Below are 15,157 nucleotides of genomic sequence, written 5' to 3'. Positions count from 1 at the left end.
TCTATCTATCTATCTATCTATCTATCTATCTATCTATCTATCTATCTATCTATCTATCTATCTATCTATCTATCTATCTATCTATCTATCTATCTATCTATCTATCTATCTAATCTATGAAAGGCCTTCCAATGTAATTCCAGCCCAGATAGCTGGCTAGCACTCAGATAGTTGGCTGACTAGCTATAACAGGCCTTTAAATCCAGCTTCTTTCGCTTACGGCCAAACCACCTTGGGAATGCCTGATCTCGTCCGATCTCAGAAGCCAAGCAGGGTTGGGCTCAGTCAGTACCTAGATGGGAGACTGCCTGGGAATACTGAGTGCTGTAAGCTTTTTATTTTTGAGTTTCAGCCCCATTCATGAAGTGTCATTTAGCAGTTAGCTAGCATAATAAAGGATCTATCTATCTATCTATCTATCTATCTATCTATCTATCTATCTATCTATCTATCTATCTATCTATCTATCTATCTATCTATCTATCTATCTATCTATCTATCTATCTATCTATCTATCTATCTATCTAATCTATGAAAGGCCTTCCAATGTAATTCCAGCCCAGATAGCTGGCTAGCACTCAGATAGCTGGCTGACTAGCTATAACAGGCCTTTAAATCCAGCTTCTTTCGCTTACGGCCAAACCACCTTGGGAACGCCTGATCTCGTCCGATCTCAGAAGCCAAGCAGGGTTGGGCTCAGTCAGTACCTAGATGGGAGACTGCCTGGGAATACTGAGTGCTGTAAGCTTTTTATTTTTGAGTTTCAGCCCCATTCATGAAGTGTCATTTAGCAGTTAGCTAGCATAATAAAGGATCTATCTATCTATCTATCTATCTATCTATCTATCTATCTATCTATCTATCTATCTATCTATCTATCTATCTATCTATCTATCTATCTATCTATCTATCTATCTATCTATCTATCTATCTATCTATCTATCTATCTATCTATCTATCTATCTATCTATCTATCTATCTATCTATCTATCTATCTATCTATCTATCTATCTATCTATCTATCTATCTATCTATCTATCTATCTATCTATCTATCTATCTATCTATCTATCTATCTATCTATCTATCTATCTATCTATCTATCTATCTATCTATCTATCTATCTATGAAAGGCCTTCCAATGTAATTCCAGCCCAGATAGCTGGCTAGCACTCAGATAGCTGGCTGACTAGCTATAACAGGCCTTTAAATCCAGCTTCTTTCGCTTACGGCCAAACCACCTTGGGAATGCCTGATCTCGTCCGATCTCAGAAGCCAAGCAGGGTTGGGCTCAGTCAGTACCTAGATGGGAGACTGCCTGGGAATACTGAGTGCTGTAAGCTTTTTATTTTTGAGTTTCAGCCCCATTCATGAAGTGTCATTTAGCAGTTAGCTAGCATAATAAAGGATCTATCTATCTATCTATCTATCTATCTATCTATCTATCTATCTATCTATCTATCTATCTATCTATCTATCTATCTATCTATCTATCTATCTATCTATCTATCTATCTATCTATCTATCTATCTATCTAATCTATGAAAGGCCTTCCAATGTAATTCCAGCCCAGATAGCTGGCTAGCACTCAGATAGCTGGCTGACTAGCTATAACAGGCCTTTAAATCCAGCTTCTTTCGCTTACGGCCAAACCACCTTGGGAACGCCTGATCTCGTCCGATCTCAGAAGCCAAGCAGGGTTGGGCTCAGTCAGTACCTAGATGGGAGACTGCCTGGGAATACTGAGTGCTGTAAGCTTTTTATTTTTGAGTTTCAGCCCCATTCATGAAGTGTCATTTAGCAGTTAGCTAGCATAATAAAGGATCTATCTATCTATCTATCTATCTATCTATCTATCTATCTATCTATCTATCTATCTATCTATCTATCTATCTATCTATCTATCTATCTATCTATCTATCTATCTATCTATCTATCTATCTATCTATCTATCTAATCTATGAAAGGCCTTCCAATGTAATTCCAGCCCAGATAGCTGGCTAGCACTCAGATAGCTGGCTGACTAGCTATAACAGGCCTTTAAATCCAGCTTCTTTCGCTTACGGCCAAACCACCTTGGGAATGCCTGATCTCGTCCGATCTCAGAAGCCAAGCAGGGTTGGGCTCAGTCAGTACCTAGATGGGAGACTGCCTGGGAATACTGAGTGCTGTAAGCTTTTTATTTTTGAGTTTCAGCCCCATTCATGAAGTGTCATTTAGCAGTTAGCTAGCATAATAAAGGATCTATCTATCTATCTATCTATCTATCTATCTATCTATCTATCTATCTATCTATCTATCTATCTATCTATCTATCTATCTATCTATCTATCTATCTATCTATCTATCTATCTATCTATCTAATCTATGAAAGGCCTTCCAATGTAATTCCAGCCCAGATAGCTGGCTAGCACTCAGATAGCTGGCTGACTAGCTATAACAGGCCTTTAAATCCAGCTTCTTTCGCTTACGGCCAAACCACCTTGGGAACGCCTGATCTCGTCCGATCTCAGAAGCCAAGCAGGGTTGGGCTCAGTCAGTACCTAGATGGGAGACTGCCTGGGAATACTGAGTGCTGTAAGCTTTTTATTTTTGAGTTTCAGCCCCATTCATGAAGTGTCATTTAGCAGTTAGCTAGCATAATAAAGGATCTATCTATCTATCTATCTATCTATCTATCTATCTATCTATCTATCTATCTATCTATCTATCTATCTATCTATCTATCTATCTATCTATCTATCTATCTATCTATCTATCTATCTATCTATCTATCTATCTATCTATCTATCTATCTATCTATCTATCTATCTATCTATCTATCTATCTATCTATCTATCTATCTATCTATCTATCTATCTATCTATCTATCTATCTATCTATCTATCTATCTATCTATCTATCTATCTATCTATCTATCTATCTATCTATCTATCTATCTATCTATCTATCTATCTATCTATCTATCTATCTATCTATGAAAGGCCTTCCAATGTAATTCCAGCCCAGATAGCTGGCTAGCACTCAGATAGCTGGCTGACTAGCTATAACAGGCCTTTAAATCCAGCTTCTTTCGCTTACGGCCAAACCACCTTGGGAATGCCTGATCTCGTCCGATCTCAGAAGCCAAGCAGGGTTGGGCTCAGTCAGTACCTAGATGGGAGACTGCCTGGGAATACTGAGTGCTGTAAGCTTTTTATTTTTGAGTTTCAGCCCCATTCATGAAGTGTCATTTAGCAGTTAGCTAGCATAATAAAGGATCTATCTATCTATCTATCTATCTATCTATCTATCTATCTATCTATCTATCTATCTATCTATCTATCTATCTATCTATCTATCTATCTATCTATCTATCTATCTATCTATCTATCTATCTATCTATCTAATCTATGAAAGGCCTTCCAATGTAATTCCAGCCCAGATAGCTGGCTAGCACTCAGATAGCTGGCTGACTAGCTATAACAGGCCTTTAAATCCAGCTTCTTTCGCTTACGGCCAAACCACCTTGGGAACGCCTGACCACGCCCACGGAGTGAGAAGGAAGTACAAGGTGCAGACGGGGGAGAAAGGCTCTCCCACATTGTTTGGTATTTTTCTTCAATTATTATCTGGATTAATAACAACTCTATACGCCAAACAAACACAGACTTTGCTGCAGTGGAAGCTCCCCAGCACTTTGGTGACTTGGGGAGAACATCTCTTTTTGCACAATGGACTACTCTACGGATAAAGAACTCGGAACGGACAATGGACAACGAGAGAAGGACTTTGATTTAAACAAGAAGCAGAACGCGGACGGACCTAAGAATAACGAAAACAGCGAGGAACAAACGACTACGGAAAAGATTAACGACGAAAGAAAGGAAATGGATCTTGAAACAAGAGAAATGCACGATGGAAGGAAAGGATACCAAAAAGAAAAAAGAAGTAACACACAAAAGCAAAGGTACGAATACAAGAAAGAAGCTACGATAATTGTGGATGTAAGTAACCTGCAAGAAGTTACGGCAACCGAAATAATAAAAGCAATAAACGAAGAGATTGGTTTTGGAAAGCTGCTGGCCGTCAGATACAGACAAAACAAAGAATTCGAGGCGACACTACAAACTGAAGAAGATTGTCTAAAACTACTGGATGGATTAATGATAAAAGGAAGATTATGTGACATAAGAAGACTTTGTTGCAGTGAAATGACTGTATCCTTTTTAAATTTACCGGCATACTTGGAAGACAAGATTATTTTAGATAAACTTTTAGCATGGGGAGTAACACCAAGTCTACCAATAAGGAGAAGATTTTATCCGGGAACAACAATAGCGGATGGGACTCGGTTTTTAAAAGTTAAATTCCCCAAAGAAATAACATCACTACCATACAGCACAAAAATTGAAACGGCGGAGGGATTACAATATTTCAGAGTGATACATGATGGACAGATAAGACTATGCAGATTGTGTGCAGGAACAGGACACCTAATAAAAGACTGTCCAAATCTAGTGTGTCGGGAATGTATGGAGCAAGGGCATTTTGCTAAATACTGTAAAGCAATTAAATGTCCAGACTGTAACCATGCCCTAATAAGCTGTACATGTACGGATGAAGAAGAAATAGAGAAAGAAAAAGAACAAGAGAACGGGGAAGGAAAAGAACACAACATTCAGCACAGAAAAACAGAAGAGGAGAGCAATAACGAAAGATTGACAACGCAAGAAGAAGAGGAGAAACTACATAATCAGGAGGACAACAAAGGAAAAGATGAGTACACCAGTGCTCAAAAAATACAAGAAATGGACACAGAACAACAAACAGATCCTATGACAGACAACTGCGCGGAAAGAGAGGTGGAAGAAGAAAGAATGGACATGGACAATACAAATGAGACTGAAAACAAAGATACAGAAAAGGAGAGAAGTAAAAAGCAACAGAACAAAGGAGCCGAAGGGACTAAAAGGAAAGTAAAATTTCAACCAAATCTTGCCGGTGCGCTGGAAAAACAAAGAAAAAGAAGAGAGACTTCAAAAGACAAATGGTTAGAAAGAACCGGTATGTTCGATATTTTAACTGAAGAACTATTAGAATAATACAATGAACAAAATAATTTTATCTTTTTTATTCTTTCCGTTTTTAATGAGTACCCTTTTTATAACATCGATAAACACAAGGGGTCTCTCAGATTATACAAATTTTAAAAGACTTTTACATATAACAGAAAAAACAGATATATTATGTATGTATACAAGAAACATTCTGGGACAATAAAACAGCAAACAGTTTAAGTAAAGAATGGAACGGTATTTTTATACATAATAGTCAAGACAATAAAAGAGGAGGGGTAGCTATTTTAATTAAAAAAGATATTTTAGAAAATGTCAAGACAATATACGCAGATGAAAAGGGACGAGTTTTAGCCATAACGGCAGAATATAAAGATAGACAAATCAACATATGTACAATACACGCACCAAACAATGTTAATGAAAAAGAAAGCTTTTTTAAAAAACTTAGTTTACTAATGGAAAAATGGAAAGAAACGATATTAATAGGGGATTTTAATACGGTTTTAAATAAACTGGACATAAATGAGCAAATGGTGTTTAGATCGGATACAGGAAGAGAACAGTTAAGAGCGTTAATGATAAAACATAGTCTAGAAGACATATGGAGACAAAAGAATAAAGAAGAAAGAATATACTCCAGAGAAGAATGGTACCTAGATAAACGAAAACAAAGCAGAATAGATTTTGTGTTAGTTCCCAACAATATGAAGCAATATATAGAAAAAGTGGAATATGGAAAATATAATTTTAGTGATCACAATTTTATAAACATAAAAATAGATTTTAATGAAATGATAAGAGGACCGGGAGTATGGATTTTTAATGCAGATCATCTAAAAGATGAGATTTTTAAAACAGAAATAAAAAACATAATCGAAAATAGCAAAACAGATGTTTTATATGATAAAGAAATTCTAGTATGGTGGGATAACATAAAATATGATATTAAAAAATATACAATAAAATACGGAACTAAAATCAAACGAATCAAAAGACAACTAGAAAACTGGAAAAAAGAAAAGTTAGAAAAAGAACTTAAAAAAGTAGAAAGCGGAAGAGGAGACATAAAAGAAATCTTAAAACTAGAAGAAAAAATAAAAAAATTAGAAGAGGAAAGATACAAAGGGGCAATGATTAGAAGTAAAGCAGAATATATGTTAAAAGGGGAGAGATGCACAAAATATTTTTTTGAGCTAGAGAAAGCACGGCAAAAAACAGACGAAATAAAAGCATTAAAAACAGAAAATGGAGAAGAGATCAAAACAACAGAGGGAATTTTAAAAGAAATACATAGATTTTATACACACCTATTCAAAAAAACAGAGATAGATGAAAAAGGAAAAGAATTTTTATTAACACAAATCAAAACAAAAATACAGGAAGAAGACAAAAAGATGTGTGATCAAAAAATTGAGGAAAAAGAGATAGAAGAAGCGATGAACAGAATGGAAAATAAAAAAAGTCCAGGTCTAGATGGGTTAACAATAGAATTTTATAAAACTTTTAAAGACATTTTAGTGCCAATTTTATCTAAATTATTCAATGAAATACACAAAATAGGAGAAGTCTCGCAACAGATGAAAAAAGGTTTGATTAAATTAATATATAAGAAGAAAGGAGACAAGACGGACTTAAAAAATTATAGGCCAATAAGCATGCTAAATACAGATTATAAAATACTAGCAAAGATACTAGCAAATAGACTAAAAACGGTACTGCCTAGTATAATAGAAACCAATCAAGCATATGGCGTATTAAATAGAGACATTTCAGATACAATTAGTAACATAAGGGACACAATATGGTATATGAAAACACAAAAAACCAAAGGGTATCTAATAAGCATAGACTTTGAGAAAGCATTTGATAGAGTAAACCACAATTATTTATTTGAAACATTAAAACGGTTTGGGTTTGGGAATGATTTTACAAAATGGTTAAAATGTCTTTACATGAATTCATATAGCTGTATAAAAGTGAACGGGTACCTAACGGATTTTATTCAGTTATCAAGATCCATACGGCAAGGATGTCCACTCTCAGCATTATTATACTCACTGGTCGCTGAACCGTTAGGTCTAGCAATAAAAGCAAGTAGTGGAATAAGAGGAATAAATATAGAAAATAACAAAAATCAGGAAAAAATATTTCAATATGCTGACGACACCACCCTCATACTGAAAGACACAGAAAGCGTAAACAGGGCGATACATGTGTTAAATCAATATTGTAAAGGATCGGGAGCTTTTGTGAACAAAGAAAAAACGCAATACATGAGGATAAGCGATGCAGAAATACTACCAGTAAATATAGCTTTTACAGAGGTGAAGGAAAAAATAAAAATTCTAGGAATAAACATAGGAGAAGATGAAAATAAAATAACGGATATTATATGGGAAGAAACTTTAGATAAAATGCAAAGAAAACTAAACATGTGGAAAAGAAGGAACTTGTATATAAAAGGTAAAGTTTTAGTTTTAAATGCACTATTTTTATCCAAAATGTGGTATGCGGCGGGGGTCGTCAACATCCCGATGTGGGTTTTAAAAAGAGTTAAAAGCTCAGTTTTAAATTTTTTATGGGACGGAAAACCGGCTAAAATAGCTTACGACACTATAATTGGGAAAAAAGAAGGAGGAGGGTTGGGACTTTTAGATTTATTTATTAGAAAACAGAGCCTAAGAGTTAAAATAATTAAAAAATTTTTGAACGAAGAAGAACAAATATGGAAATGGGTTTTTAATTTTTATATAAATAAATGTGCTGGAGGGGAAATGAATGAGAATATTTTATGCATGGAATTGAAAGAAAACATGTTTCAAAACGTTCCAGAGTTTTACAAAGAGGTTTTTAGAGCGTGGGGGGATTTTATGGAGAATATAATATACAAAATAAAAGGGAGAAAAAATCTTTTAGAGCAACCCATTTTTTTAAACAAGCAGATCTGTTTTAAAGAAAAGACACCGTATTTTAAACATTGGTACGAAGCAGAAATAAAACAAATTAAAGACGTCTTGTACGAATATAGACCAGGATTTCTCCCAACACAGGCAATAATTGACTTCTTGGAAGGAAAAGATAAAACAATAAACACAGATATCATCGAAAAACAATATGAAACGCTAAAACAAGCAATACCCAAAGAATGGTTACAAAGAATAGAAAACAAAGAAGGAAATGAAAGGATGAAAATCGAAGTAAAAGTAGGCAATCAAAAAAACGATCTAAACAGCTGCTCCTTGAGAACGTTTAATGACATATTTGTCAATAAAGCGTGGGTAAAACCCAAAGCAAATGCGCATTGGAGAAAAATATACCCAGAACTAGAGGAAAACGAGATATGGAAAACATATAAAGGTCCCAAACTTTTAATACTAGAAAATTTTAACTTTTATCTTAAACACAATTGTATATATGACAGAGAAAAATTACACAAAATCGGATTGGAAGACAACCCAAACTGTACACTATGCAAAGAGAATAAAACAGAAGATTTTAGACACATGTTTTTAGAATGTAAAGAAATAAAATGTTTTATGGATAAACTAAAGGGAATGATAAGCGAATTGACAGAAGAAAAAATAGACAATAGGCAGTGGGAAATGAGCTTTTTATTCGGATACCATCAAAAATGCAAAAATACAACAATTTTAAATACAATTTTAATAATAGCAAAATACACAATATACACGAGAAGAAACATAGAAAAATATAATAACATCCACATAAAATTGTGTGTACTTTTTGAAAAAAAATTTGAATATTTTTTTAATTTATTTTTTGAACATTTTAAAAGGATAAACGAAATAGAAACTTTTGAAAACCTCTTTGTAACACAAAGCTCTTTTATGGAACCAACCTGGAACGGACTGAGAATCAAGCTATCGAAATGTGCATGTTTTTAAAAATGTGTTTTAGATCACTTTAATAAAAATGTACCTGAAATTTTTAAAAATGTATATTATGTAACGTGTTTTGTTTTAAAAACTGTCTGTAAACAATGATATTTTGTAAAAAAAGTTAATAAAAAAGAGAAATTGGGAACGCCTGATCTCGTCCGATCTCAGAAGCCAAGCAGGGTTGGGCTCAGTCAGTACCTAGATGGGAGACTGCCTGGGAATACTGAGTGCTGTAAGCTTTTTATTTTTGAGTTTCAGCCCCATTCATGAAGTGTCATTTAGCAGTTAGCTAGCATAATAAAGGATCTATCTATCTATCTATCTATCTATCTATCTATCTATCTATCTATCTATCTATCTATCTATCTATCTATCTATCTATCTATCTATCTATCTATCTATCTATCTAATCTATGAAAGGCCTTCCAATGTAATTCCAGCCCAGATAGCTGGCTAGCACTCAGATAGCTGGCTGACTAGCTATAACAGGCCTTTAAATCCAGCTTCTTTCGCTTACGGCCAAACCACCTTGGGAATGCCTGATCTCGTCCGATCTCAGAAGCCAAGCAGGGTTGGGCTCAGTCAGTACCTAGATGGGAGACTGCCTGGGAATACTGAGTGCTGTAAGCTTTTTATTTTTGAGTTTCAGCCCCATTCATGAAGTGTCATTTAGCAGTTAGCTAGCATAATAAAGGATCTATCTATCTATCTATCTATCTATCTATCTATCTATCTATCTATCTATCTATCTATCTATCTATCTATCTATCTATCTATCTATCTATCTATCTATCTATCTATCTATCTATCTATCTAATCTATGAAAGGCCTTCCAATGTAATTCCAGCCCAGATAGCTGGCTAGCACTCAGATAGCTGGCTGACTAGCTATAACAGGCCTTTAAATCCAGCTTCTTTCGCTTACGGCCAAACCACCTTGGGAACGCCTGATCTCGTCCGATCTCAGAAGCCAAGCAGGGTTGGGCTCAGTCAGTACCTAGATGGGAGACTGCCTGGGAATACTGAGTGCTGTAAGCTTTTTATTTTTGAGTTTCAGCCCCATTCATGAAGTGTCATTTAGCAGTTAGCTAGCATAATAAAGGATCTATCTATCTATCTATCTATCTATCTATCTATCTATCTATCTATCTATCTATCTATCTATCTATCTATCTATCTATCTATCTATCTATCTATCTATCTATCTATCTATCTATCTATCTATCTATCTATCTATCTATCTATCTATCTATCTATCTATCTATCTATCTATCTATCTATCTATCTATCTATCTATCTATCTATCTATCTATCTATCTATCTATCTATCTATCTATCTATCTATCTATCTATCTATCTATCTATCTATCTATCTATGAAAGGCCTTCCAATGTAATTCCAGCCCAGATAGCTGGCTAGCACTCAGATAGCTGGCTGACTAGCTATAACAGGCCTTTAAATCCAGCTTCTTTCGCTTACGGCCAAACCACCTTGGGAATGCCTGATCTCGTCCGATCTCAGAAGCCAAGCAGGGTTGGGCTCAGTCAGTACCTAGATGGGAGACTGCCTGGGAATACTGAGTGCTGTAAGCTTTTTATTTTTGAGTTTCAGCCCCATTCATGAAGTGTCATTTAGCAGTTAGCTAGCATAATAAAGGATCTATCTATCTATCTATCTATCTATCTATCTATCTATCTATCTATCTATCTATCTATCTATCTATCTATCTATCTATCTATCTATCTATCTATCTATCTATCTATCTATCTATCTAATCTATGAAAGGCCTTCCAATGTAATTCCAGCCCAGATAGCTGGCTAGCACTCAGATAGCTGGCTGACTAGCTATAACAGGCCTTTAAATCCAGCTTCTTTCGCTTACGGCCAAACCACCTTGGGAACGCCTGATCTCGTCCGATCTCAGAAGCCAAGCAGGGTTGGGCTCAGTCAGTACCTAGATGGGAGACTGCCTGGGAATACTGAGTGCTGTAAGCTTTTTATTTTTGAGTTTCAGCCCCATTCATGAAGTGTCATTTAGCAGTTAGCTAGCATAATAAAGGATCTATCTATCTATCTATCTATCTATCTATCTATCTATCTATCTATCTATCTATCTATCTATCTATCTATCTATCTATCTATCTATCTATCTATCTATCTATCTATCTATCTATCTATCTATCTATCTAATCTATGAAAGGCCTTCCAATGTAATTCCAGCCCAGATAGCTGGCTAGCACTCAGATAGCTGGCTGACTAGCTATAACAGGCCTTTAAATCCAGCTTCTTTCGCTTACGGCCAAACCACCTTGGGAATGCCTGATCTCGTCCGATCTCAGAAGCCAAGCAGGGTTGGGCTCAGTCAGTACCTAGATGGGAGACTGCCTGGGAATACTGAGTGCTGTAAGCTTTTTATTTTTGAGTTTCAGCCCCATTCATGAAGTGTCATTTAGCAGTTAGCTAGCATAATAAAGGATCTATCTATCTATCTATCTATCTATCTATCTATCTATCTATCTATCTATCTATCTATCTATCTATCTATCTATCTATCTATCTATCTATCTATCTATCTATCTATCTATCTATCTAATCTATGAAAGGCCTTCCAATGTAATTCCAGCCCAGATAGCTGGCTAGCACTCAGATAGCTGGCTGACTAGCTATAACAGGCCTTTAAATCCAGCTTCTTTCGCTTACGGCCAAACCACCTTGGGAACGCCTGATCTCGTCCGATCTCAGAAGCCAAGCAGGGTTGGGCTCAGTCAGTACCTAGATGGGAGACTGCCTGGGAATACTGAGTGCTGTAAGCTTTTTATTTTTGAGTTTCAGCCCCATTCATGAAGTGTCATTTAGCAGTTAGCTAGCATAATAAAGGATCTATCTATCTATCTATCTATCTATCTATCTATCTATCTATCTATCTATCTATCTATCTATCTATCTATCTATCTATCTATCTATCTATCTATCTATCTATCTATCTATCTATCTATCTATCTATCTATCTATCTATCTATCTATCTATCTATCTATCTATCTATCTATCTATCTATCTATCTATCTATCTATCTATCTATCTATCTATCTATCTATCTATCTATCTATCTATCTATCTATCTATCTATCTATCTATCTATCTATCTATCTATCTATCTATCTATCTATCTATCTATCTATCTATGAAAGGCCTTCCAATGTAATTCCAGCCCAGATAGCTGGCTAGCACTCAGATAGCTGGCTGACTAGCTATAACAGGCCTTTAAATCCAGCTTCTTTCGCTTACGGCCAAACCACCTTGGGAATGCCTGATCTCGTCCGATCTCAGAAGCCAAGCAGGGTTGGGCTCAGTCAGTACCTAGATGGGAGACTGCCTGGGAATACTGAGTGCTGTAAGCTTTTTATTTTTGAGTTTCAGCCCCATTCATGAAGTGTCATTTAGCAGTTAGCTAGCATAATAAAGGATCTATCTATCTATCTATCTATCTATCTATCTATCTATCTATCTATCTATCTATCTATCTATCTATCTATCTATCTATCTATCTATCTATCTATCTATCTATCTAATCTATGAAAGGCCTTCCAATGTAATTCCAGCCCAGATAGCTGGCTAGCACTCAGATAGCTGGCTGACTAGCTATAACAGGCCTTTAAATCCAGCTTCTTTCGCTTACGGCCAAACCACCTTGGGAACGCCTGATCTCGTCCGATCTCAGAAGCCAAGCAGGGTTGGGCTCAGTCAGTACCTAGATGGGAGACTGCCTGGGAATACTGAGTGCTGTAAGCTTTTTATTTTTGAGTTTCCCATTCATGAAGTGTCATTTAGCAGTTAGCTAGCATAATAAAGGATCTATCTATCTATCTATCTATCTATCTATCTATCTATCTATCTATCTATCTATCTATCTATCTATCTATCTATCTATCTATCTATCTATCTATCTATCTATCTATCTATCTATCTATCTATCTATCTATCTATCTATCTATCTATCTAATCTATGAAAGGCCTTCCAATGTAATTCCAGCCCAGATAGCTGGCTAGCACTCAGATAGCTGGCTGACTAGCTATAACAGGCCTTTAAATCCAGCTTCTTTCGCTTACGGCCAAACCACCTTGGGAATGCCTGATCTCGTCCGATCTCAGAAGCCAAGCAGGGTTGGGCTCAGTCAGTACCTAGATGGGAGACTGCCTGGGAATACTGAGTGCTGTAAGCTTTTTATTTTTGAGTTTCAGCCCCATTCATGAAGTGTCATTTAGCAGTTAGCTAGCATAATAAAGGATCTATCTATCTATCTATCTATCTATCTATCTATCTATCTATCTATCTATCTATCTATCTATCTATCTATCTATCTATCTATCTATCTATCTATCTATCTATCTATCTATCTATCTATCTATCTATCTATCTATCTATCTATCTATCTATCTATCTATCTATCTATCTATCTATCTATCTATCTATCTATCTATCTATCTATCTATCTATCTATCTATCTATCTATCTATCTATCTATCTATCTATCTATCTATCTATCTATCTATCTATCTATCTATCTATGAAAGGCCTTCCAATGTAATTCCAGCCCAGATAGCTGGCTAGCACTCAGATAGCTGGCTGACTAGCTATAACAGGCCTTTAAATCCAGCTTCTTTCGCTTACGGCCAAACCACCTTGGGAATGCCTGATCTCGTCCGATCTCAGAAGCCAAGCAGGGTTGGGCTCAGTCAGTACCTAGATGGGAGACTGCCTGGGAATACTGAGTGCTGTAAGCTTTTTATTTTTGAGTTTCAGCCCCATTCATGAAGTGTCATTTAGCAGTTAGCTAGCATAATAAAGGATCTATCTATCTATCTATCTATCTATCTATCTATCTATCTATCTATCTATCTATCTATCTATCTATCTATCTATCTATCTATCTATCTATCTATCTATCTATCTAATCTATGAAAGGCCTTCCAATGTAATTCCAGCCCAGATAGCTGGCTAGCACTCAGATAGCTGGCTGACTAGCTATAACAGGCCTTTAAATCCAGCTTCTTTCGCTTACGGCCAAACCACCTTGGGAACGCCTGATCTCGTCCGATCTCAGAAGCCAAGCAGGGTTGGGCTCAGTCAGTACCTAGATGGGAGACTGCCTGGGAATACTGAGTGCTGTAAGCTTTTTATTTTTGAGTTTCAGCCCCATTCATGAAGTGTCATTTAGCAGTTAGCTAGCATAATAAAGGATCTATCTATCTATCTATCTATCTATCTATCTATCTATCTATCTATCTATCTATCTATCTATCTATCTATCTATCTATCTATCTATCTATCTATCTATCTATCTATCTATCTATCTATCTATCTATCTATCTATCTATCTATCTATCTATCTATCTATCTATCTATCTATCTATCTATCTATCTATCTATCTATCTATCTATCTATCTATCTATGAAAGGCCTTCCAATGTAATTCCAGCCCAGATAGCTGGCTAGCACTCAGATAGCTGGCTGACTAGCTATAACAGGCCTTTAAATCCAGCTTCTTTCGCTTACGGCCAAACCACCTTGGGAATGCCTGATCTCGTCCGATCTCAGAAGCCAAGCAGGGTTGGGCTCAGTCAGTACCTAGATGGGAGACTGCCTGGGAATACTGAGTGCTGTAAGCTTTTTATTTTTGAGTTTCAGCCCCATTCATGAAGTGTCATTTAGCAGTTAGCTAGCATAATAAAGGATCTATCTATCTATCTATCTATCTATCTATCTATCTATCTATCTATCTATCTATCTATCTATCTATCTATCTATCTATCTATCTATCTATCTATCTATCTATCTATCTATCTATCTATCTATCTAATCTATGAAAGGCCTTCCAATGTAATTCCAGCCCAGATAGCTGGCTAGCACTCAGATAGCTGGCTGACTAGCTATATAGCTGGCTGACTAGCTATAACAGGCCTTTAAATCCAGCTTCTTTCGCTTACGGCCAAACCACCTTGGGAACGCCTGATCTCGTCCGATCTCAGAAGCCAAGCAGGGTTGGGCTCAGTCAGTACCTAGATGGGAGACTGCCTGGGAATACTGAGTGCTGTAAGCTTTTTATTTTTGAGTTTCAGCCCCATTCATGAAGTGTCATTTAGCAGTTAGCTAGCATAATAAAGGATCTATCTATCTATCTATCTATCTATCTATCTATCT

At 36.1% G+C, this 15,157-nt stretch overlaps 20 non-coding genes across 20 annotated transcripts; all 20 read left to right on the top strand.

The window, feature by feature from the left end:
- Positions 1-214: 214 nt before the first annotated feature.
- Positions 215-333, top strand: LOC134305612 (5S ribosomal RNA). The gene has a single exon (XR_010008683.1). It is a non-coding gene; the product is annotated as a 5S ribosomal RNA (ribosomal RNA).
- A 296-nt stretch (positions 334-629) lies between these two features.
- On the top strand, positions 630-748 carry LOC134305648 (5S ribosomal RNA). The gene has a single exon (XR_010008717.1). It is a non-coding gene; the product is annotated as a 5S ribosomal RNA (ribosomal RNA).
- A 475-nt stretch (positions 749-1,223) lies between these two features.
- Positions 1,224-1,342, top strand: LOC134305611 (5S ribosomal RNA). The gene has a single exon (XR_010008682.1). It is a non-coding gene; the product is annotated as a 5S ribosomal RNA (ribosomal RNA).
- Positions 1,343-1,638: 296 nt separating this feature from the next.
- Positions 1,639-1,757, top strand: LOC134305636 (5S ribosomal RNA). Its single transcript, XR_010008706.1, has one exon. It is a non-coding gene; the product is annotated as a 5S ribosomal RNA (ribosomal RNA).
- Positions 1,758-2,057: 300 nt separating this feature from the next.
- Positions 2,058-2,176, top strand: LOC134305610 (5S ribosomal RNA). The gene has a single exon (XR_010008681.1). It is a non-coding gene; the product is annotated as a 5S ribosomal RNA (ribosomal RNA).
- Positions 2,177-2,464: 288 nt separating this feature from the next.
- Positions 2,465-2,583, top strand: LOC134305625 (5S ribosomal RNA). Its single transcript, XR_010008695.1, has one exon. It is a non-coding gene; the product is annotated as a 5S ribosomal RNA (ribosomal RNA).
- Positions 2,584-3,074: 491 nt separating this feature from the next.
- LOC134305609 (5S ribosomal RNA) lies at positions 3,075-3,193 on the top strand. Its single transcript, XR_010008680.1, has one exon. It is a non-coding gene; the product is annotated as a 5S ribosomal RNA (ribosomal RNA).
- Positions 3,194-9,469: 6,276 nt separating this feature from the next.
- On the top strand, positions 9,470-9,588 carry LOC134305608 (5S ribosomal RNA). Its single transcript, XR_010008679.1, has one exon. It is a non-coding gene; the product is annotated as a 5S ribosomal RNA (ribosomal RNA).
- A 288-nt stretch (positions 9,589-9,876) lies between these two features.
- LOC134305613 (5S ribosomal RNA) lies at positions 9,877-9,995 on the top strand. The gene has a single exon (XR_010008684.1). It is a non-coding gene; the product is annotated as a 5S ribosomal RNA (ribosomal RNA).
- Positions 9,996-10,430: 435 nt separating this feature from the next.
- LOC134305606 (5S ribosomal RNA) lies at positions 10,431-10,549 on the top strand. Its single transcript, XR_010008678.1, has one exon. It is a non-coding gene; the product is annotated as a 5S ribosomal RNA (ribosomal RNA).
- A 284-nt stretch (positions 10,550-10,833) lies between these two features.
- Positions 10,834-10,952, top strand: LOC134305601 (5S ribosomal RNA). The gene has a single exon (XR_010008673.1). It is a non-coding gene; the product is annotated as a 5S ribosomal RNA (ribosomal RNA).
- A 296-nt stretch (positions 10,953-11,248) lies between these two features.
- Positions 11,249-11,367, top strand: LOC134305605 (5S ribosomal RNA). The gene has a single exon (XR_010008677.1). It is a non-coding gene; the product is annotated as a 5S ribosomal RNA (ribosomal RNA).
- Positions 11,368-11,651: 284 nt separating this feature from the next.
- On the top strand, positions 11,652-11,770 carry LOC134305589 (5S ribosomal RNA). Its single transcript, XR_010008662.1, has one exon. It is a non-coding gene; the product is annotated as a 5S ribosomal RNA (ribosomal RNA).
- Positions 11,771-12,237: 467 nt separating this feature from the next.
- LOC134305604 (5S ribosomal RNA) lies at positions 12,238-12,356 on the top strand. Its single transcript, XR_010008676.1, has one exon. It is a non-coding gene; the product is annotated as a 5S ribosomal RNA (ribosomal RNA).
- A 272-nt stretch (positions 12,357-12,628) lies between these two features.
- LOC134305577 (5S ribosomal RNA) lies at positions 12,629-12,747 on the top strand. Its single transcript, XR_010008650.1, has one exon. It is a non-coding gene; the product is annotated as a 5S ribosomal RNA (ribosomal RNA).
- Positions 12,748-13,059: 312 nt separating this feature from the next.
- Positions 13,060-13,178, top strand: LOC134305603 (5S ribosomal RNA). The gene has a single exon (XR_010008675.1). It is a non-coding gene; the product is annotated as a 5S ribosomal RNA (ribosomal RNA).
- A 443-nt stretch (positions 13,179-13,621) lies between these two features.
- On the top strand, positions 13,622-13,740 carry LOC134305602 (5S ribosomal RNA). Its single transcript, XR_010008674.1, has one exon. It is a non-coding gene; the product is annotated as a 5S ribosomal RNA (ribosomal RNA).
- A 272-nt stretch (positions 13,741-14,012) lies between these two features.
- On the top strand, positions 14,013-14,131 carry LOC134305565 (5S ribosomal RNA). The gene has a single exon (XR_010008638.1). It is a non-coding gene; the product is annotated as a 5S ribosomal RNA (ribosomal RNA).
- Positions 14,132-14,506: 375 nt separating this feature from the next.
- On the top strand, positions 14,507-14,625 carry LOC134305600 (5S ribosomal RNA). Its single transcript, XR_010008672.1, has one exon. It is a non-coding gene; the product is annotated as a 5S ribosomal RNA (ribosomal RNA).
- Positions 14,626-14,937: 312 nt separating this feature from the next.
- Positions 14,938-15,056, top strand: LOC134305553 (5S ribosomal RNA). The gene has a single exon (XR_010008627.1). It is a non-coding gene; the product is annotated as a 5S ribosomal RNA (ribosomal RNA).
- Positions 15,057-15,157: the final 101 nt, after the last annotated feature.

This window comes from Trichomycterus rosablanca, unplaced genomic scaffold (genome assembly GCF_030014385.1).
Source record: "Trichomycterus rosablanca isolate fTriRos1 unplaced genomic scaffold, fTriRos1.hap1 scaffold_142, whole genome shotgun sequence".
In the NCBI taxonomy this organism is placed as follows: domain Eukaryota; kingdom Metazoa; phylum Chordata; class Actinopteri; order Siluriformes; family Trichomycteridae; genus Trichomycterus; species Trichomycterus rosablanca.
This window is presented reverse-complemented; position numbering and strand designations above follow the sequence as displayed.